General features: G+C 45.4%; 1 protein-coding gene and 1 long non-coding RNA gene across 6 annotated transcripts in view; one reads left to right on the top strand and one right to left on the bottom strand.

The window, feature by feature from the left end:
• HHAT (hedgehog acyltransferase) overlaps window positions 1-27,090 on the top strand; it is a 325,652-nt gene that overhangs the window by 188,393 nt on the left and 110,169 nt on the right. The gene's annotated exons all lie outside the window — the stretch shown is intronic.
• Window positions 3,898-5,898, bottom strand: LOC144614836 (uncharacterized). Its single transcript, XR_013553064.2, has 3 exons — window positions 5,626-5,898; window positions 5,037-5,502; window positions 3,898-4,009 (listed from the first exon to the last, which is right to left on the bottom strand). It is a non-coding gene; the product is annotated as an uncharacterized LOC144614836 (long non-coding RNA).

The raw sequence follows: 27,090 nt of genomic DNA, 5'->3' as shown, positions 1-27,090 counted from the left end.
CCTCAGGCCCAAGGGCATTGAATCAAAATAGCTTAGAAACAAAAATCAGTTTTAATTAGCCCCCTCCTCCCTCAGGCATCTGTTCAAGGGCTTTTTCTAAGACCTCACAGCCCCGTGAGCATTCTCTTTAAATTTCTTTTTGTTCCCTGAGCAAGACTTGCTAGTTCATTTTCTCCTTTCTTTGCACGCCGGTCCCCTCTTTCTGCAGAGGCCTTCTTGGCAGCTGGTTTGGAGGACACCTCTTTTGCTAAGCCCTGCTGACTTCCCTGGAAGAGCTAGATGCCCCCATGGGCGCGCTCTGTCTTGCTGACCACAGTCAGTGGCTTGGGGTCCGGGCTCAGGCGGCCTGGGTTTGAGAGCTGGTTGCATCACTGTTGACTGCATGAGCAACTAGGCAGCTCCGTGCTTGACTTTTCACATCAGTAAGTGGGTATTAATAGTGATACCTACTTAACGGGTTTTTGTTTTTTTGAGGATTAAATGGCATAATATACATCAAGTGCTTAAATGGTGTTCAGCGGAGTGAACACTTGGTAATTGTTAGTTGTCGTCGTCTCCATCATCATTGTCATCATACTTGCCACCCCTGAAGGCCAGAACTGGGAGCTTGGTTTCTTCTGCATTTTCCTTTGAGCACCTGGCAACGGATGGTTGTGCCCATGGGTTGGAGACGGCTGTAGGCCAAACCCAAGCCAGCTCTGGCACTTACTAGTTATATGGCTTTACCAGCAAGTTTTTTAATATTACTGCTTCAGTTTCCCCTTTGTGAAATGTTGCCTTAGGAAGACAGTCAGATACTTCAAAATTTTGGGTTAAACCAAGCAAATAAGTAAGTGCCAACTGGATGAGATCAATCATTCTAAATGTATGGATCCATTCACTTATTTATCAGTCTTGGTACCCACTCTCCCCTACTCAGTACTTGAAACACAGTAGTTAGCAAAAGGAACATAGTTCCTACACTCATGGAGCTTAGGGTTTAGGAGCAGAGAAGTGTTTGTCAAAGACCATATGCATGTCTGGAAAGGTACAGCAGCCAGTAGTGCCAAAAAGGAGAGACACATGGTCCTACAGGTGTGTGTCACAAAGCACCTGATGTAGGTGGGATCAGGCTGGGGGAGAGCCCGCCATGGGGAAGGTTCCCCTAGGAGGCAATGCTTGGGGTCAAGGGTGGGGGGAAAAACATACCCAAAGCTGGGGTGGAGGGGCAGGGTGTATTCCACGAGAAAGAAAAGAAAGAAGGTCCTTGTGGTTGGAGCACGGAGTGAGGCTGGGAAGTTGTCCTGGGCCAGGCTGTGCAAGGCTTTCCATGCCATTTGGAAGGTCAAAGTCAGGCCAAGATTCTAAGCAGTAACTCGGAAATGAGTGACTAGGAAGTTTGCTGGGAAAGTGTAGCTGTAGTCAAAACGGACATATGCACGTATATCCTAGCATGTCGAAAGTCCTCACTTGGACGATGGCATTGGCCTACTGAAGAAGAAAGCTTCAATAGAAAATGTATAGTACAGCCTGTTAATTAATATACTAGAGTAGAGGATCCTTCGTGAGGAATATCATCACCAGTGCTAATAATACCAACATTTGCAGTGATGTACACTTTCGTATTAATTAGAGCAGATTCATTTGCATCCACACAGCTTTAGCCCAATGAGAAGAGTGTGTGACAGTATCCTCGGTGAGCTGGGAATTGGGTGTACCCTGCAGTCTGTGGGAATAAGGAGTTGCTGGGATACCAGAGAATAGGTACGATGCTGGGAGTCCATGTAGTGAGTTACTTCTCCATCCTTTGTTTCTGAGGATTGTCAAAATCCCAGTGTGCTCATGGGAATGTTATGCCTTCAAACATTGCTTATTAAGAAGTGCAGCCTGGGAATCGTGGGGTTGGTTCCAAATACTGGTCAACATTTATGACCCAGTTGTGTTGCAGTGAGGGTACATGCTGTGTAGCTGGTGTTCATTAGACACAACACTAAAGCAAGCAGGCTGTGAGGAATGGGGTCAACTTGCTGTGGGGCAGGAGCTTAGTAAGGCACCAGCCTAGTACCAGGAGGTCAGTGTATGTGAAGAGTTGTGTTAAGATTTCCTTCCTGAGGGTCATGGACATTTTCTCTATACTCTGGCTATTCAGTATCTTTGGAACACAGTCTCGCTTTTGGAGAATTTCTGGCCATAGGAAATCTACCTCCTCAAAGCACAAGTCAAAAGTCACTTTCTGGATCTCCCTTGTATCTCGGGTCAGAATGTATCCCAGGGCATCACTCAGATGTATCAGAGTGGTAACTTTGATTTAGAAGAGACCACAAGAAAGACCCCACAGAAGTGTTTCTGGTAAGGGTGGTGGAGAGAAGTGCAGCTTCCAGATCAGCCTAGACAGGGGCTGATCTCACGTCTGTGGTAACAGCCACAGCACCGCTGGCATCTGCAGAGCAGTCTGGTTGCCCGGTCATCTCTGAGCCTGACCTGATCTGCTGGCCCACCCAGGTATTCTGTGACCTAATGTCCTTTAAGACATTCCTTTTGTGCTTAAATTAGCTAGAGTGGATTCTGTTGATTGCAATGAAAAACTCTATCACACTATGTAAATGAGCGTGGTCAAGGCCGTAAGTAGGTCTCTTCTCACAGAACTCAGTGCTGAAGAGGGACCACAGGAATCTCAAGGTCATTGGGTAGAGTTTAATTCTTTTAAGTATTGATGTCAATTCAAGTGTTTCCACCAAAATGTGAGGCAACTTGAAAAACTTCAGTAAAATTGCACACAAAAACAATAAGATTTATGGAAAAAATAGAGTTGGATAGATCATTCAAAACCTACACAACTCTGTCCAGGACACTGAGAAACAGTAACAATCCTAATAAAAGTATTAGCACAACTGGGAAGTGTCACCCTGAATTCCTAGGAAATAAATAGTCTAGTGTCAGTCTTTACGGTGGAAGGGGCCCTAGGGAGGGGCCCAGGCTGCTGGGCTCTGGAGACAAGGGCAGAGGGAGGTGGGGGGAAGTACTCGCCAGCTTTGCACGGCTTGAGCCGTGACTGAGATGGGTGGCTCTGGGTCCCTGTTTTGTGTTGTTCTTCTACACAGGGTCGTGGAGAAGTGTGCCCAAGGTGCCTCTAAGAGCATGTGGTTCAGCTGGGCCAGTGGGAGCCAGGGACGGGATGAGTGGGTATCTGGACAGTAATGTAGGGCAGCTCTGCCAGTGAGCCTTGTGTTTGGATGCTTTTACTTGGGGGCTAAGAAAAAATACATAAAATCCGACCCAACTTCTGTTTTATATGGATATTGTCCTCCTATTTGCCAATTCCATAGGAACTACGGTATTTAAAGAAGTGTGTTATTGTCGACCAGACTGTATTTATTTCAGGTGTTCTGTAAACCTGAAAGGGTGGAGGACCCTTGGCCTCTAGGTAAAGGGACAGTGGGAAGAGGATCCCTGGCATGGGCTAAGAGGAGGAGCCCTGTTGGAAGAGTAGACTGTCATCACGGGAGGCTGCAGAGAGGTGGGAGAGCAGAGCGGTTAGAAGCACAGGCTGTGGCCTAGGCCACCTGGATTTGAATCCCTACCCTGTTGTGTAGTAGGTCTGAGCCTTGATTTTATCATTTGTGAAGTGGAGACAATAATGATGCTATCTTACATTTGTTAATGCGTGTAAAATGCATGTACAACACTCAGCTCCCCAAGTGAGGACTGTTGTTGCCGACTTCTCATCCGTTTGTCTACAATACCATCTGCTTCAAGGACGAGGAGAAAGAACTCACGGGAAGTACCTCTCATGGGGTCTAACAGGTGCTCAGAACATCTTTGTTGATGGGAACTATCCACAGGGACCACAACCAACACTCTTTCCTTTCCTCGTCCTAAGGCAGCGTGGAAACTGCTTAGTGGCCGAGGTGGGGCGATCTTTATTGAGAGGACAGATTCAGAAGCACATTCTGGCCTGGCAGGCTGTGAATCCTGGGTGCTTTGGAGTCATGTGAGATCCCACGGGAAGGTCAGGTCTTCGAAACAGGTCCTGAAGAGAAAGGAAGAACAGCTTGCTGCCAGCCTGGTTTGCGACCAGGCCATTTAAAATAAAAACACTTCAGAATCTGAAAGCCCACAGCATCTGTTTCTAATTGAAAGGTTATTTGCAGACAATATGTTTTTCATAGAGTGGCATGTGTAAGTGTTTATTAATACACTGAGTCTATTGCAGTGAAATCCATTTTGTCAATGGAAATAGATAATTATTTTTGAACCTTTTAATCACTTTTAAGCAAAATAATGAACTAGAAAGCGTTTAGCGGAGAATGTGCATCTGATTACCCAAGCAAATTATTCAGCTGGGATGAGATGCAAATATATATCGTCTCCTTCTGCTCTACTGGAGGGTGGTTCCTCATTTTCTCTCTTGGTTCTGTGACATCTTTACTCTCGTCTGGTACTTCAGACACCCATGATTCTAGGCCTAGATTTTTCATTTATTTCACAGCCTTGAGAAAGTCACTAGAAGTTTCTGGGCATCACTCACTCATCTGCAAAACACCTTAAGATTTAAAAAGTCCCTTCTCTCTCTGATCCTATATATCAGCAGAATTCTGTGACTTGATGAAAGTGGACAGATTCCTGTACACACTTGAGCAATTCAAGAATTCTGGTCTTCTCGAGGCCCCACACAGAATTTAAAATACTAGATTTTCTGTTTCATTCAGCACCATGCACAGAACTCATACTATACACAGAATAGTGTACCAGAGAGTCTGGAGAATGGGACACAGTCTTAAGGCAATTTTTATAATTAAATAATGGGACTTGGATTTACACTATATTTGGTGAGCCAAATCTGGGCTATTTATCATCTTTCCATCCTGGTTTTTTTTTTTGGGGGGGGAGGAGGAGAATATAGGTGGGTGGGTCTTTCTCCCTCACTCGATTTATGAGTGCCTTGGACACTTCTCTTTTTCCTTTGTGTTTGAAGATCTCATGACATCTAGGGTAGCACTTTAAGATAAATATCTTGAATTGGTGTAACACCCCTGATTCTCCCTTCCTGACCCTACCAGCGTTTGTTGGCACTGAACTTGAGCATGACCAGGAGAGGTGGTTGGTGAGATGGAGGTGAATGGCACAGAGGAGCCTGGCTCTCCGGTCGGTAGCTCTTTTGTTTGCTTCGGAAGACAGCATCTGTTGCAATGGTCAACCCCAGGGAAGCAAGTATGGTCAAAGCAACTGCATCACTGGAGGCGGCTCTCTGGCTTACTTCTGCAGATAGTCTTTGCGAAGCTGACATGTGTCTGCACTTGCCTTTGAGGTCTGGGATTGGTAGATAACCTACAGCTTTCACCTGTGGAGAGCCTCGCAGTCTTGTTGCTGATGCATCTTGCTGGGCAGGCAGGTGGGCAGCAGCTCTCTCGCCGTGTTTCAAGTGTGCCCATAGGGATGTTTTTGAGAGCGGCACAATCCTGTCACGCATCACTGCTATCAGTTGGGGATCTTTGAAGGGGTTGTGTAGTCCTGCCAATGAAGCTACGGATAAAATGAGATTTTAGGGATTTTCTCTGGTAGTGATATTCCCCACTTCTCTCTAATGAGGATATTAAGAGGTAATTAGGTAACTAAGGTAATTTAGTTTCACTAAAATTTGTTAACCTGAGAAATCAGCCCTGACTCTAAGAGCTAAAAACAGGCCTGGCGTAACTGAGTCTGTATTGGCACCTGGACACTTGCTGTGGTGTCACAATGAAGAATGCTCGTGGGTTCCTAACATCACTGTAGGAGATGGGGTTGGGAAAATCATCGCTGCCAGTCAACCTCACAGAGCCGGTGAGAGAACTGGAAGCATCAGGCTGTGCTATAAAGTGCAAGAACATCTTCCCACATCTGCTGGCTACCCCAGCACTGGGCTAAATAGGCCTTGATATGCCAAATGCTCCCCTAGCTTCTCTTCTTGGTCCCGTCGGGTGGGAATCTGTGGGCCCAGAGTGGCATCTGACTCCTTCCTGGCTCTCTGATGGCTCATGCAGGGACCACTGGTTTTTCTTTTCAGACTTCATACTGTGTCACTGCACTGGTGCCCAGTTAGATTTGTGCACTCCTGTCATATTTAACTTGGCTACCTGAGGGCATGGAGTGATGACTATTCACATTACACAGAGTAGAGATGTATACGTTTTTCCCCATAGGGTATTGTTGTACTTTACTTACTAATTTATTAACTTGCATGCTCTTTTTATAAAGCAGTCCTCCACCCCATAAATCTCCCACTTCCTGTGCACATAAACAATGATAGAATTTCTGGAGAAAGGATTTAGATTTACAGATCACATCAGTACCAACATATGCACAGAATTGTACCACTTGTGTCTAACTTTCTGGCCATCGACAAAGACTATCTAGATTGGGTTTTGCTTTCCATGGATGTGCTAATAGTAGGATGCACTGTTGGAAGTTGCCCTTTGGTAGAGCTTTGGCTTTGTGTCCACATTTTCTTCACTAGTCTTCCTAACCAGCTGCCTGCTTTTTGTAAGATTGACTAGTTGTGTTGATGTGCCAGGGAGGGGCACAGAGGCCTCTCTGGGACAGAACCAATGGAGAGATGGAATCGTAGCCCTTGGGGGGAGCTGCTGCTGTGCATAGAGCTCTGAGTTCTAGGACTCGGCCTCAGATAGCAGCACCTCTGCTCCCTGGCCATGTGAATGTGCCTCTCTCAGTCTCCGTTACCCAGCTGCCAAGGGAAAACAGTGACTAAATCACAGGGTTTTGTGAGGATTGGGTTAAACGATCTGTGTGGGAGAACTGAGTGCCATTGTAAAGTAGTGTAAGGCTGGTTACTGGCCTGTTGCTCCAACCCACTTTGCTGAAATTCTGTGGGGGCAGGGGACCAGGAAACAGGGTGATGCCTTCTTGCCAATTTCTTTTCTTTCTTTTAGTTTTTAAAAATGTCTATTTATTTTTGAGAGAGAGAGAGAGAAAGACAGAGCATGAGCAAGGGAGGGGCAGAGAGAGAGAGAGAGAGAGAGAGAGAGAGAGAGGAAGAAACAGAATCTGAAACAGACTCTAGGCTCTGTGCTGTCAGCACAGAGCCCCACGTGGAGCTTGGACTCCCCAACCGAGAGATTATGACCTGAGCCAAAGTCAGACGCTTAGCTGACTGAGCCACCCAGGTGCCCCTTGCTGATTTCTTAGGTAGAAAAAGATGTGTCCTGTTTTCAAGGATGTAGAAGAAACATAATAGATATGTAAGAAATAATCTGTCTTTTGTAGTTGATGATTCTCTGGACATTGGCTGGAATCCCTGTGGTTGGAGGAGGGAGAACGGTAGGAGAGGGAAAGCCAGTTGGGTTGGCATACAGATAGCTCTGTCTCCGTTTCAGACATCAAACACAGACCGGCCTTTTGTAACAGACACTGCTTTGAGGGATGCACTTGGGGGGTGTGTGTGTGTGTGTGTGTGTGTGTGTGTGTGTGTGGTGGTGGTGGTGGTGGGGTCTCCTTATGCTGTATCTGCACAAAAAATACAGCAAGGATTTTGGTCAAAAATGTTTTCAGAGTGGGGGAGAATCCCTGTGGATAGCATACGGATGGGTGAGTTTCTGAGAGCCAAAAAACAAAGTAAACAACATTCCAGACCAAACCAAAGTAACAGAACACGTGCAAATGTGCTAAAAACATTGCAGTCAATAGCAGGACCCTTTTCGGTCTGAGTTACAGAGCCTGGAGGAGCAGCCTGGGTGTGCCCAGGTGTAATCCTAGCGATTCCTCAGCCAGTAGCCTGTTCCCTAACTCACAGAGAGCTGCCCCCGACAGGCTTGGAGCACCTGCATGTCAGGTCCAGCCACTGCTTGTCCCCGATGCCACTGCTTGTCCCTGATGCCACTGCTTGTCCCTGGCCATCAGAGTGCGGATTACTACTTGATTTGGCCGGACTAAAATGGTGAAACATGTTCTGTAAGAAGTGGTTTTTTTCTTTTTAATTAGGGAAAATACTTACTGTGCTGAACATCGTATAATGTATAGAATTGTTGAATCGGGGGTGTCTGGGTGGCTTGGTCGGTTAAGCGTCCGACTTTGGCTCAGGTCATGATCTCATGGTCCGTGAGTTCGAGCCCCGCGTCGGGCTCTGTGCTGACAGCTCAGAGCCTGGAGCCTGTTTCAGATTCTGTGTCTCCCTCTCTCTCTGCTCCTCCCCTGTTCATGCTCTGTCTCTCTCTGTCTCAAAAATAAATAAACGTTAAAAAAAAATTAAAAAAAAAAGAATTGTTGAATCGCTAGGTTATACACCTGAAACTAATATAGTATTGTATTGTCAAGTGTACTTCAATTAGAAAAATACTTTTTTTAACACCTGACATAGTCAAACCATAGCATGGGTGTTGGTAATACAAAGATGCATAAATGTTGATTAACATAGTAAAGATACACTATGTATGGAATTACCTTAATATGACATGGCATGTGATAAGTGGAAGTTAAAAATGGGAAGGAAAATTAATTTGTTTTAGGAGCCTATATAGGAGAGATTATTTCAACCTGGGATAGTCCTGGAAAGTTTCACGAAAAAAGTATGGTTTGAAAAATAATTAGCTGATGCCTAAATGTAATTCCTTTTTCCCCTACTAAATTAATATATATTTCTTACCAAGAACAAAAACTTTGAGAGCTTTAGTGAGCTCATCACTGAAGCCAGTGCTATGAAGTATATAAGCAGCACCCCATCAGGCTGGGCTCAGCACCACATTACTGCCAGCGGACTGGGAACTTGTCAGTGCCTGCCTGTTAGTGGCCGTATCTCGCCTGCACTGTCATCTGTGTCATAGAGGGCAAAAGCTGTCCTTTCTCATTTAAAGATTCGTGTATTCTAATCAACAGAAAGCCAATGTAATTGCGGCACTCAGGCAACGGGTATGGTGCTGATACAGGTGATGGGAGGAGCAAAGACACCTATCAGATCCTTCCCCCACGGGCTACTGTTTGAGATGGGCCTTTGCTGTAAAGCAGGATTTCTCAGCCATGGTACTATGGGCATTTTCGACCAGATGCTGCTTTGTCATGGAAGCCTTCCTCGTGTGCCGTAGATGTTTAGCAGCATCCGGTTTGTGCTCACCAAATGCCAGTAGTAGCCTCAGTTGTGACAACCAAAAATGTCTCCAGGCAGTGAAAACTGAGATGGGCGAGGGAAGGGGTAAGAATCATTCTTGGGGCACCTGAGTGGCTCAGTTGGTTAAGTGTCCAACTCTTGATTTCAGTTCAGGTCATGATCTCACGGTCATGAGATCAAGGCACGTGGTGAGCCCTGCACTGGCAGTATGGGGCCTTGCTTGGGATTCTTTCCCTCCCTCTCTCTCCACCCCTCCCCCCACTCTCTCAATAAATAAATAAACATTAAAAAAAAAAAAGGCTTGCTCTTGGGTGAGCAGGACAGCTCTAAAATAAAATACCATGTCTGGTTTTGAACTGGTTTTGAACTTGAAGCCCTGGTTTTGGCCACAGGTGAACTGTACCTAAAAGAGGATATGAAAGAGGTGGCCACAGGGCTTCAAGCTTTAAATGACATCTGCCTGTGGCCTCTGATACAGCCTCACTCGTTTGCCCCCAGTAATGTCTAGAGAACCCTGAAAAAAGAGGAACACGGTAAACACTGGAAAGTAAGACTGGAATTCAGCCTGTTGGCACAGTTGATGAAGTTTCCTTGACATGGCACACGGAACTGGTCTGAGAAAGGAAATTGCCCTGCTGCCCCCTACCCCTCCCGTCTGCCCTGCCAGTTCAGAAACACATGGTCCGTGCCCACCAGAAAAGCGAACTGCCCTCCTCCAGTGCGTAGTTGAATTTTGCCCCAGTGCAACTATCGTGCTCTTCCTCTGTTCGTAGGCACCCTCCTGTTGCACCAACATGGAGACCCCGTGGTACCAGAGTTAAGTAGACAGCAAGTAGGGGACATGGGCTTGACTGTCAGCGGTGCATATTTGCACTGCATCCTCCACAAAGCGCTGCTAGAGGTAGAAGTGCTGACAGAATGGACCCTGTCAACGCACTGGGAACTGCCATTTCTTTGTGTCATGTTAGTTACTTGATCAGACAGGCAGGGAGATGAGTAGGGGACAGTGCTCTCCCTCCCCACTAGGAAAGATGAACCACATCATAGAACACCTGTCAGAAACTTGGAATTGAACTGGGTGCTGGTACCTCGTTTTGTTTTCATGTGTATTGGCTGGAGAATGAGGTTTGGCCGTTGCTCAAGAAGACAGAGAACAAAGTCAAAGGCAACAAGCTGTTACTTTTTACCTTTTTCAGTTGGAAGAACAATTGTGAGAAACCACAGTCCTTAGAAGTCCTCCTTCATTATTAGAGAGAGATTTTGTGGTTCTGGGTGGCTTTTTTTCCCTTTAATTAGATGCTCTCAATTTTTTTTTTTAAGTCTTATCTTTGAGAGAGACAGAACAGTGAGGGAGGGGCAAAGAGAGAGGGAAACAGAGAATCCCAAGCGAGCTCTGCACTGTCAGTGCGGAGCCTGACATGGGCCTGAACTCACGAGCCATGAGATCATGGCCTGAGCTGAAATCAAGAGTTGGGACGCTTAACCGACTGGGCCACCCAGGCACCCTTGCTCTAAAAATTTTTTAGTGGTTTTCTTTGCCTAATTAGAAATAGCAGTTAGAGCATCTTTTATATTACCTGGCGTTTTTCCTTTAAATGGTTGTATTTATTTTATATTCTTTGCTTTTCTCCATATAGATTTTAATCAGAATGGATTCATTGTTTACCATAATTTGCTGTTATAGTGTATCACAAAACTGAACTATTTCCATCACTGAAATATAATTCCCAGTGTAATATGAAAAAGAAAACTAAGAGCAATAAACTTTGTTGATAGATACCAGGTTGTTGATAGATGTTGAGTCTGAATACATTTTACTTTAGGGATTTATGTAGGAAAAAAAGTAGTATGTAGCCATTGAAAAAAATTCCATTATAAAGTAAAGGGACATCATCTCAAGTCTCAGAGGAAGAGCAGATCTGTAAGGTGATTTATTACAAGAAACAGGAGAAATATTCACATTTTTTTTTACTCTACTCAGTATGATATAAAGAAGATGTGGCATGAAAGAAATAGGAGTGCCAAGATATAAATAGAGAATAAGAAGGGAATGAAATGGAGCTAGGTGAAATAAGAAAGGGTTATTGAGGAAAAATAAGGATACAATCACATAATTAAAATTCACTTTGGAGATCAGAATTGGTACTTCAGAATGATGACTCCTCTGTGCAAGGCAGTCTTGAGCTGTTCTTCTGCACTGGAGAAAAATCAGAGATGAGATGGTGAGGGAAAATAATAAATGTGAAAAATAAACATACAATTGTTGAGGTTCCTGAAAATGAAGCCAGAGTAATGAGAACAGGAGCAATTGAAAAAAAAAAATACAGAAGAAAACTTCTCTGGACTTAAAGGACTTAGCCATATTACAGATAAAATACCAGAAAGGGAACCATATGGAGGCATGTTCTGCCATAATTTTAAAAACACTGAACAACGGAAGAAACTATACAAAGGTGCAAGCAGGAAGACAGAATGGCTGGTAAGGAGTAAAAAGATGTCAGACGTCTGCTTGGTAATACTTCATGCCAGACACAGTGAAACACTGTCTACTGTGTGCCAAGAGGGAAGGATGGTCATTCCAGAATTTTCTATCCAGGTGAGTTGTTTTACTGTGTAAAGTCTAAAAAGAACTGCTCTAAAAATGCCTTGGGGGAGTCCTGGCTATGGTCAAGCCCTCTCCTCACCGAATCACCTTCATCTGGGAGGACCCATGGAGCAGGTGGGCACCTGAGTCAGGTGCCTTGCCATCTCCAGCCAACTTGATTGGACTAGGAGTGCAAATCTCTGGGAAGTAACCTGTGACTTCACATCTGGCACATAGAGATGAGCTGGGCCAATGAGATCGTTCTTCAAGAGCTTTGAAAGAGTCAACACTTGTGGTCAACATTGAGGACTGGAGCTGGAAAGTCATGGAGATGAGGGTATCGTTAGTGCCATGGCAAGTCGTGTGATGTGCAGGCTAACCTCCTGACAGAGGCAGAAACTGGGAGGAGGCAGAAGCAGACTGGGAGAGAGAAAGGAGCGAGCAGGGTCAGAGAGAAGCAGGGGAGCCATAGAAGGAGGCAGAGTAACGGTGTCAGTTCCTTTCTTGTTCCCATGAAGCCCTTTTCACACTCTGAATTTTGTCCCATTTTCTTACAATAAATCCTCTTGGACATGAGCGTGTAATCTGAGTGAAGAGAAGTTCTTAATACAAGGGCATTTTCAGATAATCAAGGACTTATGAAGTATATAACACCTTGCAACCTTTCATTGAAAAAGTTTCTTGAAGTAGAATAAAAATGATAAATCTAATAATGAGGAAGTAGGAAAAGATTGGATTGCTCTGTGGGACTCTCATCAGGCTTAAGACTCAATTTATCACTAAAATCTTGAGGAGACTCTTCATCTAATGAACTATCCTTTTACTTTGCCACTCTCATGACATAGAAGATGGTGGAAGGTTTGGTGCTGCTTTTCAAAATGGCATCTAGACAAAACTTAAAAGTAAAGAATGTTGTTAGGGATCATTATTCCTAATTTAGGCAATAATTCTGTAATCTGACATAAAAGATGTTCCGGAACAGCCTCTCTCCCAGGTAGCATTTATCATCAGGATTATAAATTGCATCTACATATAGCTACAAGAAGGTAGCAGACACGCAAACATCCACACTGTTGCCGAGGAAGAAAACTGGGAGAAAACATACCGACATAGTAACATGATTTCTTTTGATGATGACACAATAGGTGATTGATTCTCCCTCTTTGTCTGTTTCTCCCTTCCTTCCTCCGTCACACACTGCATACACACAGCATGTGTGTGTGTATGTTTGCTTCAGTGAGTGTTGATTTTTAGGTGAAAAGATGAAACTTTATATTGGAAAAAAATTAGAGATGACACTGAGATACATTTTCAAGTAAAACCATAGTAATGGCCTAAGAACGAACGCATCAGGCCTCACGTGTCAGGCTCAGGCTCTTTATGTTGTCTCTCCAGATTGTTTTCGTGACTCCCAATAGAGAGACTGTGGGTTACTGCCATTTTCTAAATAAGGAAGCTCAAGCTCTTTGGGGTTAAAGACTTGACAGGGTCTCTCGGGCAGTAAGTGGCACATCTGGGGCTTTGAATCTGGGTCTACTCCACCCCCAAGAGTCCGCTCTCTACCCTGTTGTGTTGCCTCTTCTGAACAATTCAAGCCAGGGATTGGGACGAGACCTGGCAAGCTTGTGTCACGGCACTGGGATTAATCACGATGAAGAAGAGTAGACACTGGAGGGAATTCAGGAATTCCATGTATTTGAAAAAGATTATTTGGAAAAACTACCAGTTTTAGGTTATGGAACAAGTCTTCCCCTCTGCCCTCTTTTACACTTCAATTTTTTTAAAGTTTATTGAGAGAGAGAGAGAGAATGAGAATGAGCAGGGGAAGGGCAGAGGGAGAGGGGGACAGATGATCCGAAGTAGGTTCATGCTGACAGCAGAGAGTCCGATGTGGAGCTCGAACTCATGAAGTGTAAGACGACCTGAGTCGAAGTCAGACCTTAGTCAGCTGAGGTACCCAGGTGTCCCGTGTGCTTCGATTTCTTTGTGAAACTAGTAGCTTTGGCTACCCGGTCCTGGCATCTTGTCACTCTTATGTTCTTGGACTCTACTAAGCAAACAAGCTGACAGGAATTGGCCTTCTTTCTTTGTTGTTGTTTTTTGTTTTGGCTTTAGCAGGGATTTGAGATGGGAATGAAAAATGAGCAAAGTTGTAAAGTACAGTAACACCTAAATAGAGGGCATGCGGTGAAAGTCCCAGAAAGCAGTCATAATTACGCAATACATAATATGAATTGAACGGTGATTTGGAAACATGGGATCACTTCTTCATCTGAGTTGTACATTTTCATGGAGAATACTGAATTTTTTTTAATTCCTACCTGAGATCATAACACATGTTCCAGTATTTTCCTTAGTGACACAACTTACAGACATTCATATACTAATTGTGAATAATTCAGTTGACCCTGACCACAAGTGAGTATCTTAATTTCCTTCTGTTTTTGTACTTGAACATAACATGTTTTACCTGTTTATTAGCAAAAGCAATAGCATAGGAGCCAGGAGATTGCTCCTATCTGTCTGTATCAAACTGGCCAAGTTATTTTACCCCTTGGACCTCAGTTTTCTTGATAAAATGAGTTAAACTATACCCATTCCAATATTCGATACTCTAGTCTACGACTATTTTTTCCTTGCTTTAAAAAAGATATTTATTTATTTTTGGGAGAACGCAAGTGGGGGAGGGGCACAGGCAGGGGGACAGAGGGTCTGAAGCCGGCTCTGCGCTGACAGGCTGACAGCCATGAGATCATGACCTGAGCCCAAGTCGGGCTGTCAACCGACTGAGCCACCCAGGCGCCCCTACTTTTTCCTCACTTTTTAAAGAGCTCTTGACTTCTCTCGACGGAAGAGAACACAGATGATGACAATAAGAGGCAACCTTTATTGAGTAGTTACTATATTTCAGGCATTTACTAAGTGTTTTCTTTGCAGTATGTCAGTTAAATCTTAGGAGAACCTTTTGAAGCTGGGAAGTACTATTATTACTCTGTCTAAAGTTAGAAGGCTCAGAGAGTTTAAACAACTGTCCAAGGTTGAACAGCCAAATACTCACTCAGGCAGTTCGACTCCAGGACCGGCGTTCTTGGTCACTGTGATAATACTGAGGCCACACAGGGGAAGTAAAAGGGCCCCTGGATAGCAGTGCATGTGGGGTTATGGGCAAAGAGCTGCAGGAGTACGTGTGTTCTCTGAAGATGGCTTAGGGTAATCCCCTAAAATTGATATTTGGGCAAAATCCATGAAGGCGCCCTCTGGAAATATGTATAAGGGTTGACTCTCCTAGAAGAGAATATCCACTTCCAGGGGGAACTTTAGAGAGGTTAGGTGGAATTGTTTACATCCCGATCTGAATGACTCAGTCCGAGGTCCACTCAGTTTCAGGCCAGCCATGTGACTCTCGTGGTGAGTGTCTTCTGCGTTGGCCAGGGAGTCTGTCAGGGTTTATTTCAGTGGTTCTCTATTGAGTCCCCGTGTCTAAATGGGATAACTGACCAGTTGGTGGATTCACCTCCTTCCTCCCCCGCTTTCTCTTTCTCCTCTCCCTTGACATTCTTTTGTTTTTGGAGGCTGTGTTCTCTGCCTCCAGCCCTGCTTTTTTTGGATGGTGAAGGAGGGTGAAATTTAAACTGTTTAAAGATTGGTAAGAGAGCAAGTTGTCACTTTTGACAGAAATGATATCTCGGCATCCTCACAGACCTTGATTATTCTGCTTATCCATCTTCTAGCCTCCCCGCACCCCCCAGGCAGAGAATAAACAGGTGGGGGTTGGAAGTTAGCCTCCAACTTGCCTGGACTTCCTGCCATCACTGAACTGTTACCCCTGGATCACAGAGTCATGGGTACCCCACTGGTGTCCTCGTGTTTGAAAAGTACATCTTGATTCTTCTCCGGTCCAGCAGACACATTAGTTTCTTTTCCTGTTTTTGCCGTGTCAGTGTTAGGTTTAGGAAATTAAGAAAATTCTGAAACGGTTTTTGCCACTTCAGTGTTTTTGTTTAAAAGAATCAATATTATTCTAAATCATGTTAAGTATACGTATTATGTGTGTTTTTCATTTGGTTCTGTTCTACATTTGCAAATGGCTTAGGGGCTGCTCTCAGAGCTGGGGCCAGCGAGGTGGGTTAATATGACATTGTGGCTCTGAGGTAAGCATTGGGGGTAAAATTACATCACTGTAATGACCAGAGTTTAGAAAAGGTTTTAATTTTCTCATTCCAAAGCGTCTGGAACCTTCTGAGAAAGGGAAGGCATGTTTAGTGAGTCCTTGGTCAGGAAATGACAGAGTAGCCTTTTCATAAAGCAGATGTGTTTTGAAGGAAAAATTTAGCAAGTTTAATAAATGTAGGCTAACTAGGAGGCGGGGGAGAGGAAGTGACACTTCAGGCGTGGGATGGTTCTGTGTGGTTTACCTGAAGAACTGAAGGGGTTGTTCAGATAATCTCTCTTGACACTTCTAAACTCAGATTTTAAGAATTTTTACTTTCTGTAGTTTTCCCTTCCTTTTAATGCATTGCTAGGCTCTCATCATTTCTTCATAGGACCTTTCCAATAGCCTTCTCTCTGTGTTCTGTACTGTTGCCTGTGTTCTTTCCCTCTTTTAGTCCGTCCTTTGCACTACCTATTACTTACTCAGAACATGGCTATCAGAGTCTCCTTATCTCCTGAGAAACCTTGAAAACTCTTCTCTACCCATAGGACAAGGTTCAGAGGCATTCCAGTCAGAGGCCTTCATATTAAACTCCACCAAGCTCACCTTCCCAACCTTGATTTTCTTCCTGACCTTATTTTTCTGCTCTTGTATTCTTCACCTTCCGTTTATCCTAAACCAGTTGCTAGTCCCAAGATGCACTGTTGACGTTTCTTCCTCTGTGCCTTTGGGGTGCAGATGGACTGTGGGCCAGACATTTAAGATCCAAGATATGTCTATTCCGTGGTCCTTGACCTTTACACACCAGACCCCGATAAAAGGACAGAGAAAGAAATGGTATGCACTGCCCGCTCCCACTCTCCCACCACTGGACCTGGGACAGGATCTTTTGAAGCTCTAGGCGTCTTCACTGGGATGCATGTAGGTGGTAATATACACAGTCTTAGTGAATTTGACTATGTGCCTTCCTGTCAGGTGACCTTGTCAGGTAGCTTTATCTAGGGAAAGTCAGAAGGGTCTAATAAGGTTCCGGGGTATTTTTCAAAGAATACTAGGCCAGTTATTCCTAATCCAGCTTTCACGTGGCTTCAGTTCTTTTATAGGTATGTCCCCTTCCCGGTTCATCCAAAACATATTTGTTAACCACAACTCATGATTTCCCCCCAAGAACTGACCTCTTTAAGAGTTGTTATCTCAGCAAACGGTGCCCTCACTTCTCCTGCTATCTGTACCAGACCACAGGTGGCATCTCTGATACCTCTCTTGTCCTCACCCCCCCAGATCCATCCACTGCCATGTCTGTTGATTCTACATGTCTTCTATCTCGCAAATTTGCTTACTGTCTCTCAATCTCAGTTGCCACACTGATCTTTTATCTGGACAACTGAAACAGTTTCCCATCTGGTCAATACCCATTTATTCTCTGGCCCTACCCCCCATCCATTCTCCATATTGTATTGAGAATGAGTTTTTTTGAAACATAGTTAATTGCTTAAAAGACTCTGGTGGCTTCCACTGCTTTGAGAATGAAGACAAAATTCTTGGACAGACCTGTGAGACTCCCTTGGCTCTGGTGTCTTATCTTCTTTACCTCTCCAGCTTCATCCAGGATTGTGCACCTCTCACTCTGTGCACTTCAGCCTCATGAATTTTCTTTAGTTCCTTGCGAGCACAGTTTCCCTTCCTGCCATGGGGCATTTGCATAAGCTACTCCATATTCTTAGAATACTGTCCCTCTCTCACTTGCTTAATAAACTTTCCTCGCAGAACTCAACTTAGTCATCACTTCTTTAGGAGAGTCTCTGCTGATCTCTGAGTCAGACCCTCCTATTATTTGTCTCTAAACAGTATGTTCTACCTCTTTGGGGCCTCATTACAGTTTTTTTTTTTTTTTTTTTAAATTTATTCGTGAAATGATTTCATTGTTTTTCTTCCCTGGTGGGTTGTAAACTCCATTAAGGCAGGGATCATGCCTGGGTTTGCTCATTATTTTTATCACCAACACTTATTAGCTCAATACCTGGCACTTAATAGGACCCACGGAAGGGCATGAGGAAGGGCATTTGTGGCATCCTTAGTGCATGCTCTTTTCTCACTGAAGTTCCTCTTCTTTATCTCCTCTTACTGACAGTTCAGTCTAGATGCTTCATTTCAGATGACAGTATGCTGGTCCTCAGCAGCCTGGATTACTCTGAAATTTAACCGATCTATTCGGCCAACATTCTCTCAGTGGCTGCTGTGCCGGGCAACACACTGTGCCATGGGGACATAACGATGGAAAGGACAGGGCCCCCGACACAGAGTGGCCCAGAGCTTACAGAATGTGGTGTTGTTGAGGGCTGTGTGAAGGCTATGGATAAAACTATAGGGAAATACAGAAGAGGAAGCATCAACTCGGTCTGGGGAAGCCAGGAAACATTCCAGAGAATGTGACGCAGGGGCTGGACTTTGAAGATTTGTAATTTTGCCATGGCAGGCATGGCAGATGGAGGAGGGCATTTTTGGAGAGGAAACAGCCGGAGCAGAGGTGCAGAGTGGGAAGATAAGTGTGAATGTGGAAAGAATGAGGTCCAGTGTGGCTGGGGTAGAGGCGTCAGGCCCATGCAGGGGACCGTGGTAAGAGGAGGGCCTTGAGGGACAGACAGTCCAGGGTGCTGGGACTTAATCCTGCTCATACAACGAGGAACCTCTGCGTGGCTTTAAACACAGGATTAACAGGATCAGATCTGTGTTTTTAAATCAATAACTCAACGTCAGTGTGGGGAGCACATGGCAGCTGGTGGTGGCAAGGAGGGAGGCATAGAGATAGACAAGGAGTTGTAAGGATTTGAGCAGTGAATCAAGAGGGCTTGAACCTTCACCATGAGAGTGGGGGTGAGCAGGATAGAGTGATTTGAGAGATACCATGAAAGTGGAAGAGACAAGACCTGATAATGAATCTTGATAGTAAGAGTGAGGGGAGAATGGAGGCGGGGTGGCTTGGGTTTTTGTTTTTTTCACAGTTGGAGTGAAGTGATAGGTAATGATGCTTGGAATGGAGACAGTCCCCAAGGCTTCTTGGGATCCTTTCAAATGGTCCCAGGTGGCTTCAGTGGCCAGTAGATGGTAGGGGGTTTGGAATGTAATATGGAGAGGTAAATTGAACAGGTTATAAGAAAAAAAAACTTTTTTGGTTCATAATTTGAGTAGAGCCTGAGCAGAAATTTGCCTTTGCTCTCTGTGAGAAAGGAAATTGCCAGACTTGTTAATAGTATTAACAGAAAATTGCAGGGCATGTGTGATCCCATTAAGGAAACATATCCCTGGCCCCTAGGCGACACTCTGGCTAGTTGTGACGATGGCACATTGGTTTTATCTGCTCATTAAGGCAGGGCCCGAAGGGCCTCTATTTGGCAATACTCCAGTAATCTAGTTACTACTTATGTTCTCTAAACCTACTAGACACTCATTGTGCACCTGACATTGAGTTGGGCACGGTGAGGAGTATGAGTGAGTGAGTGAGTCGTGGAAATCTCACTTCTTCTAAAGCTGCTGGTAATTCAGGCTTCCAGGTTTCCTCCCAAATAGCTTTAATTTGTAAATTTGACCAAGTCTCCCAGTAACTCCCACTCAAGGGCCATTTCCCTCTGCCTGTCCTGAGCCCGGGCTGTTGGAGCTGGCATGTCATACCACATAGGTGGTAGTTCCCAAATGTGTGTAGAGGGCACAGCAGATCAGCCTGGAAGTGCCAGTGCCTTTAAAAAGTGAAAGTATGAAACTGTCCACAGTATATGGGGTGGGCATAAACAGCCATGCGACGAGGGGGTGTTTACAAGAAGCGGAGTCCAGAGGGTCCTGGGGGAAGACTCTGATAGGGCAGCTTTGTTTTTATTCTCATTGTATACCTGTTGTACTCACTGTCCCCAGAAGCGATGGGTCCTCCTTGGGAGCCCCCACTGTCTTAACGAATATTTCCACTCTGCCCTCATTGCTCGCTTGTGCGTACCAAGGCACAGGAAACCTGGGGAAAGTTTCCACAAACACCGAGGAATGGGGTCTGACGCAGTTACCAAGGCCAAGCTGGCCGCTGTGAACTCAGGCCGTACGGTGGCCTGTGTCATGGTGGGCACTGCGGCAGATGGGGCGGCACGGTTCTTCAAGGGGCTCATTTACAGTGATGCGGGTTAATAGAGACAGTAGCTGCTTTGAAAGGCTGTGTCCATCGAGTCTACAAGGCCTAGAAAATAGTAAATCTTTAATAACTATTTGTAAGCTGAATGAATGAATAAATGAAGAACAAATGGATGAATCAGGGTCCAAGCGAAGGACCTTGAGTAGGAACCAAGGCACTTGGCAGAGATAGTGCAGCAGGTGCGTGCTGAAGGTTGGCGAGGGGGCCCAGCTGCTGTTGGATGCCCATGCCATACCCCGGGCTCCACTTCTCCTTGGTACGCTGTGGCCATCAGCCAACAGGGTGTTTTAACCTCACACGTGCACTAATGGGAAGGTGTTCTGTGCTTAACCCCCAGGTTCAGTGCCTGGGGGATGGCAGTACCGTGTGGTGATTAAGAACATGGACCCTGGAGCCCAACTCCTGGGTTTCACTCTTGGCCGTGCCCCTTGGTAGCTCAGTCAGGCAAATCTTCTAATCTCCTTGGGCCTCAGTTTGCTCATCTGTAAAACAGGAATAATAGCAGTACCTGCCTCAGAGGGTTATTGTGAGGATCACATGGCATAATACATTTAAAGTACCGAGTTAGGTATTATTACTGTTGTTTTTGTTGTCATTGTTATTTTATTATCGGAAGTGGGGTGAAGGAGGAAGGGTCAGACGTTATCTGTCTTTATTTTCAACATAAGCTCAGGTTCTTAGAATGAAGCATTGGCATTGAGCCGTTGGCAGTGAGGCCTTTCAGGGAGTGCATTTTGTTGATGATACGCAAAGGGTCGACTGGCTAAGTGTGGGCCTGCAGAGAGGTTATTCAGAGTCCATGGTCCTCTGAGGAGTCCAGCATGGGCGGGCAGGGCTTCCTGACTTATGAAATTGCACAGAGAAGAGCGTAAGGCGGGGTGGGAATACCTAGTTCCAGCCAGTTCTCCAAGGCCATTTAATGGATGATATTCATCCCCTTGAAGGGTCTGGTGGTCAGGAACCTGAGTTTCGTCTTCTGCTAGCTTGGAGGAGTTGTAGGGAGGGTAGGCCTCATTTTTCCTCTCTTTAAAATGAGCATAATAGCACATATCTTGTTTAACTGATGGCATGATTACAGGATAAAAGTGTCAAAGGAAATGGTTTGGAAAGATTAAGGTATCCATAACTGCAATAAATGATTATTGTTAAATTGGATCCCACTGCCCAACTGCATTCTGCCTTTAAAAATAACATTGTGAATCATCATCTGTCTTGAGGCACATGGACCAAAGGCTCATCAGGGCCTGTGATGAGGAAATTTACTCTCTGCACCCATCGCCCCCATGCCACCCTTCCAGGCACTGTGCTGATTCCCAGCCACAGGCCTTTGTGCTGGCTCCTGAAGCGTTTATTCTTCCTCCCTCCCGCCACCTCAGTGTTTCTCTGCCTTCAAGCCCAGCTGTTTGATCATTCCAGCCACACAGAGTTCGTCTTTTCTGAAATGCACAAATCAGCATTGATTTCTTCTTCAACCCAGATTGGTTGAAGTCACCTACCTTGTGGGTGGCTTGAGATTGATATGTGTACATCCAAAAGTACATCGGAGAATGGAGATTTATATGGAGCTTGAGGTTGGATCTTATCTCTGCCTCTCACAGTCTGTGTGTCCTTGGTAAATTATGTAAGTTCTCTGAACCTCAGTTTTCTCAGCTGTAAAATGGCAGTATTAATACCCTCTTCAGCATTGTTCTGCACCTTAAATGATATGGAGCTAAAGGTGCAGTGACAAGCACATGGCAGGTAGTTAGTAAATGTTGTTTCAAGTCCCTTCTCCCCTACAGAGGAAGACTAGGGGTAGGGGAGGGGAGAGATGGGAAAGATACTCTTAAACCCCACTGAAACCCAACAGTTCACTCTCATTGGTTTGTCTTATCTTCAGAAACGATGTCTCAAACAGGAATGGGAACTTCTACAGGTTGATACAGAGCTAACGCTATGTGGTAGTAAGAATCCTGCCATTAGCCAGAGTTTGGATTTCAGCAGTAACATCCGGCTCTCCTCAGACATCTTGGGTCCCTCTTAAGACCCAATGTGTACTCCAGCGACCAAAATCAAGTGTCTGCAGAGGTTCCTGGCGCGGCCCTGCCCCAGCACCCTGCAGAAGTGCCAGCGGTGAAATAAAAGCTGGAACTCTCTGTCCTCCTCCCGTCCTATGGTATGAGCAGCTGGAAGGAGGGAACCCAGCACCACTTGTCACCGTTCTGATGATGCGGCACCATTTTAGAGACCGCTCAGATTTAGGAATTATTCTGAAAATTCTAACCCCACTAGAAGATTGGTGGTTTGCTTTTTGTCTTTTTTTAAATTGTGTTTCTGAGTAATCCCCCAGGAGAGGCAGCTGGGCTCTTGAGACCAGCTACCAGTGACTTTAAAGTGATTAATGCTTTCCCCCTTCATTATTCAAGATAAAACTTTATCATCACAAGGAACCACTTAATCAAAATGCTAGGAATCCTCTCAGTTATAAGAAATTTATTGGAATGATTCTTTTTTAATCTCAAGTCATAAAACCATTTTAAACTTTAAATGTCATGGCAACATTAATGAACGATTTATTGAGGGCAAAACAAATTGGTTTATCAGCTCCCAGGCTGCTTTGGTAACCAAGGTACTTTGGTAACCAAGGGAGAAGCCTTTGCCTTTATAAACAGACGTGTAAGCTTTGCAGAAAGGAGGAGATCCTACAAAAGTTTTGTAAGGATGAAGTTTTGGAAAGTGAATCTGATATTTTTATTCACTCTCAAGGCCATTTCAATTATGCCTGAGTGGGCAAAATAGATAGGGAAGTGAGCTGTTCTTACTGACAGTCGACTGTGATGTGAAGAGTTGAATTTCCTTTCCTTCTTCATAATCCATGACCAGCAGTTAAAGAAAAATAAAAAGTTTGCCATCCCGTTGTTTACTCAGCATTATTGATTGCCTTGAGAGTAGCTTGCTTCCCATTTGTATTCCTGATGACAGCTCTAACATTTTGTTTCTATGGATAAACAAAGTTGTGAATAATGAAGATGCACAGGGAGGCAGGTGGCAGGAAAACGTTTTGAGAATTCCTCAGGGCATTGTAATTTTCCAGAGAGATTCCTGCAGACCTCTCATGACTTTCAGAGTGCTTTGGGGGAAAGTTTGTGTGTTTGGCAAATAATCAGTGCCTTGCTTGCTTAAAACCTAAGTAACTTATGCATTGGATCTATCTCCTTCCCAGATGCCCTTTCTCACAAACCTCAGCCTGTGCCTGGCTGAGAGAGTGGATTATCTGGGAAACAGACTATGAGATGAGTTCTGAATGCAGGTACTTTACTGGGAAGTGCTCTTGGGGTGGACACGTGGGAGGGGGCGAGGGCAGCAGGATTAGGCAAAGGGAAGGTTGAACTGCTGTCAGTTGCAGAGAGGTGTTTCTTAGTAGACCCCACGGGTAGCTGTAGAGCCAGGTTGCCCTTCACAGTTGTCCCACCTTGAGACAAGGAGGCTGGACCGTAATAATCCCCTCCTTCGTGACAAGTTATGGATGTAGCTGCCTCCCAGAAGGGGCTGCCCTAAAGCTTCAGCATCTTCCTTTAGCCATGGGAGACTGAGGGGCTGCAGAGGGGAGCAGAAGGTAGGTTTCTAGAGGCAGCTATGGAAGCTTCTTGTCCCCGGTGGCTCCATCACTGACCAGATGGAAGGAACCAAGGTTGGTTTCTTGGCTTATAACAGAAAGGTCCAAGTTCTGTGATGTTGAACCCCACGCTGAATTTTCAGAGCATGGAAGCCCCTGCTGCTTACTTTGCTCTCAGCCTGAGCCCCTCTTCATGCTCTATAGGGGCTCCCCCAGGAGTTAGGGCTAAGAGAGGCTACATGGCTTCCCTTTCCTCAGGAACCTTTCAGGCAGAGGAGAGGGACATTATTTCTTCTGTTGAGGCACTTCTGGGATCGTGGAGAAGACAGACACACACCCATGAAAGCAGGAGAGAGGAACCTCAGGAATGTGCAAAAATGCAGAGTAATAAAGCCCAAACCTATGCGCATTTTGGAGTCATAGCTCACTCAGCAGTGGAGTTTCACAGTCTCCTTCAGATTTCATCTGTATCCCTTCTAAACACTCATTGAGCATCCCCAAATACCCTTCCCTGAGGCCAGAGGTACACATCTGGCACTCAGAACTGGCTGGGTTAGGCCCCTGCAATGTGAGCTTCCCTAATCACTTCTCTGTGGGCCTCAGTCTCCCCTCTGCAAACAGGGCTGGGCTCGGAGCTTTCAGTCCTCTCTCTCTCTCTCTCTCTCTCTCTCTCTCTCTCTCAATCTGGTTTGCCTGGGGCCTTGGCTTCTTCTGGTGCTTATCCACCTCATTACTCTCCAGCTCCCTCCCACTCCTGTTGGGTTGACATGTTATTAGAAATGGCCCTGAAATTGTTTTCTTCACTGGATAAAATATTCATCACTTAGATCTGTATTTTTATTGAAAATTTCAAGTGGAGCAGGCTCCGTTTATGTTGTCATACATCATAGGCATGCGAAGCCTTGCATGAGCGAGCAAAATCAAGGGTTGACAGGGTTTATGAACACTGTGTGTGGAGAGACAGGGAGGGGGGCAGTGAATGCCCATGATTTGTCTAGCAGGCATTTTCAGAAAGATAAATCAGCAGCAGCAGTAGTAATAGGATGAGGGCACCCACCCACTGTTTTAATTGTGTAATTATAAGTTTTGTTCACTGCTGTATCAGTGCCTTCCAGAGTGTCTGTGATAATGTAGGGGCTCAAAAATACTTGTTGAATTAATTAATTATTTCTAGGAGAACCATAGCCTTCTACCCTAGTTCAACTAGGGGCATAGCCTCAGTTTGCTGCTTGGTCCTCCTGACTTTGGATGACAAACTTTGGTTTGGTGTTCTGCTTCAAAGACACTCTTACTCTGAGGGCCAAGGAAGTGATTGCACCGTTGGGTGAAGTATTGGGGAGAGATCCATGGAGGGTTTGGCTCCTAAAGGTTGAGATTTGGGTCTGGGGACAAAGGCACTCTTCACTCTACCCAGAGACTAGGCCCCTCTCACTTTGTGTGAGTCAGGGGTGTGTGTGTGTGTGTGTGTGTGTGTGTGTGTGTGTGTCTCCCCATGGAGGTGTTGTGAGCATGTGTGTGAGTACACAGGTAGGTGTGGTGTGTGTGTTGGGAGAGACGCTGGGAAGGAAGGGGATAGTTTCCAGTTTGAAGGTGCTGAGGTCCTTTAAATGGGAAGATGCCATCCCTAAACCATGCCCAGGAGAATGGGTTTCCCTGGGCTGCCTGTCTTTAGGGATGGATTTGTATGGCATCAAGTCTTTCTAAAAGGTGCCTCATGTGGTCAGTGGAGATCGGAGCTAAGAGTGGGTAACTTTGGGGACATGAAGCCACAAGAGTTTTCTATTTATTCCGTGGAGCTGATGAAGACCCAAAGCTGGGACAAGAGCCAAATGGCTCCACATTCTCAGTTCAGAATTCAGAATTCTAAGTGCTCCCAGACCTTACTGAAAGTCCTGAGTCAGAGAAGCAGCCTTATAGGCGCCCTTCCCATCGCTTTCCTGACCATAGTAAGGGACTGAAAGAGAGAAGGGTTAGGAGGGAAGAGGAAGGGTTAGGAGAACTGAGGTGTTTATAAAGAAATGCTATTCATGTCCTCTTTTCCCTATATCTTGGGGGAAGGAGAAGGAGTGTTACTCCTCTCTAAAACTGAGAGAGGAAGACACCAAGAGAATAACTCATAAATATTGGGGGTCCCCCGAAGTCTTACTCCTCAGTTAAATGAGGACTAGCGATGGCTTCACCTTTGAAAGTCATCAAGCCACCAGGTTTGGAGAATGCCCAAAGCCGCCGTGGTTTGAAAACAGGGTCAGGAGAGAGGTGGAGGGTCTGGAAGGGATGCCATCAAGCAGTCTCCTGTCAGTCATCTGGCAGGGCTAGAGTACATGAACTTCGTGTCTATTGCATGGGCCCCTTTGAAGGTAGCTGGGCTTGAGCCATCTTGCTGGTATCTTCTCTTTTTCCCATTTCCCCACCTGCCAAGGAGGCTGCCCACAAGGTAAGGAGTCCCAGAAGCAAGAAGATATGGATTGAGTCTCCTCTAAGAGGGACCAGAGGATGGTGGTGAACTTGAGAAGGGTGTCTCATATGCAGGTGCTGGAGGAGGAGTTCCTTCCAAAGAACAAATAAACACTTGCCACAAAAGACTGACGTTTGGACACATTGCCATAAGGAAGAGCTGACCACTGGCCATTTTGAAGAAGCAGGGGCAGCGTGAAAGAAAGAGGATGGCCATTTTGTTCTAAGCGCTCACCTAAGAACACCTCCTTCTGCCTGCTCCTCCCCACCGCCAACCCTGACACCAGGGGTAAAGCACACGTAAGGGGTGGAGAGACGTTTGTCCACAAAACTTACTGTCTTTCTCTCCAGGCTGGTGGAATGCACGATAGCTCCTGCCTGTGCTGGGGGCGGGTACTGGGGTGGTGGGCAGGAAGGAGAAGAGTTAGAATTTGTGTGTGGGAGTGGAGCTGTGGGACAAATGGCTGCGGAAGTCCTGGAATTGGGTTGAGATCCTGTTAAGGGCACCCAAGAAGGGGGTGTCTATGGGAGGGAAGAAATGCTATGGGATAGCTGGACAGTTAGGGAAATGTCAGGAGAGGCCATCATTAAATCACCGTCCGAAGCAGGAATTCTCTGGTTTTCTATTTTCAGAGGGGAGTTTGCACTATTTCAAACCAGCCAGTTTTCCACATGCTATTCCTCATAACCGTTAGATGACAGGATTCAGCCATGTGTAGCCATCAAGCATACAGGTTGAAACCTTTAGGAGCTAACCAACAAGCCAACTGAACTAATGGCGCAATCCTCATATATTGGCTGACAGATACTCGGGGACAGACATGGTGCCCATTAGGCTCCTTCGAAGCCCAGGAATAAATTCTGTGCTGGTGGCCTCATTAGTATGCATGTGTGTGGGGTCCCAATCAGATAAGGGCTAGGAAGTGTCATTAAAACCAGCAAGGAAAAGCGGGCCAGCTGAGCCTGATTAGTATTGATTGGAATTTCTTGCCACCAATAAATTCGCTTATTAATGTTGATGTTTGGAGTCCCTGTTTTCATAAGAGCAGCCATCTTTGCT

This window comes from Panthera onca, chromosome F1, assembly GCF_046562875.1.
Source record: "Panthera onca isolate mPanOnc1 chromosome F1, mPanOnc1 haplotype 2, whole genome shotgun sequence".
Taxonomy (NCBI): Eukaryota; Metazoa; Chordata; class Mammalia; order Carnivora; family Felidae; genus Panthera; species Panthera onca.
This window is presented reverse-complemented; position numbering and strand designations above follow the sequence as displayed.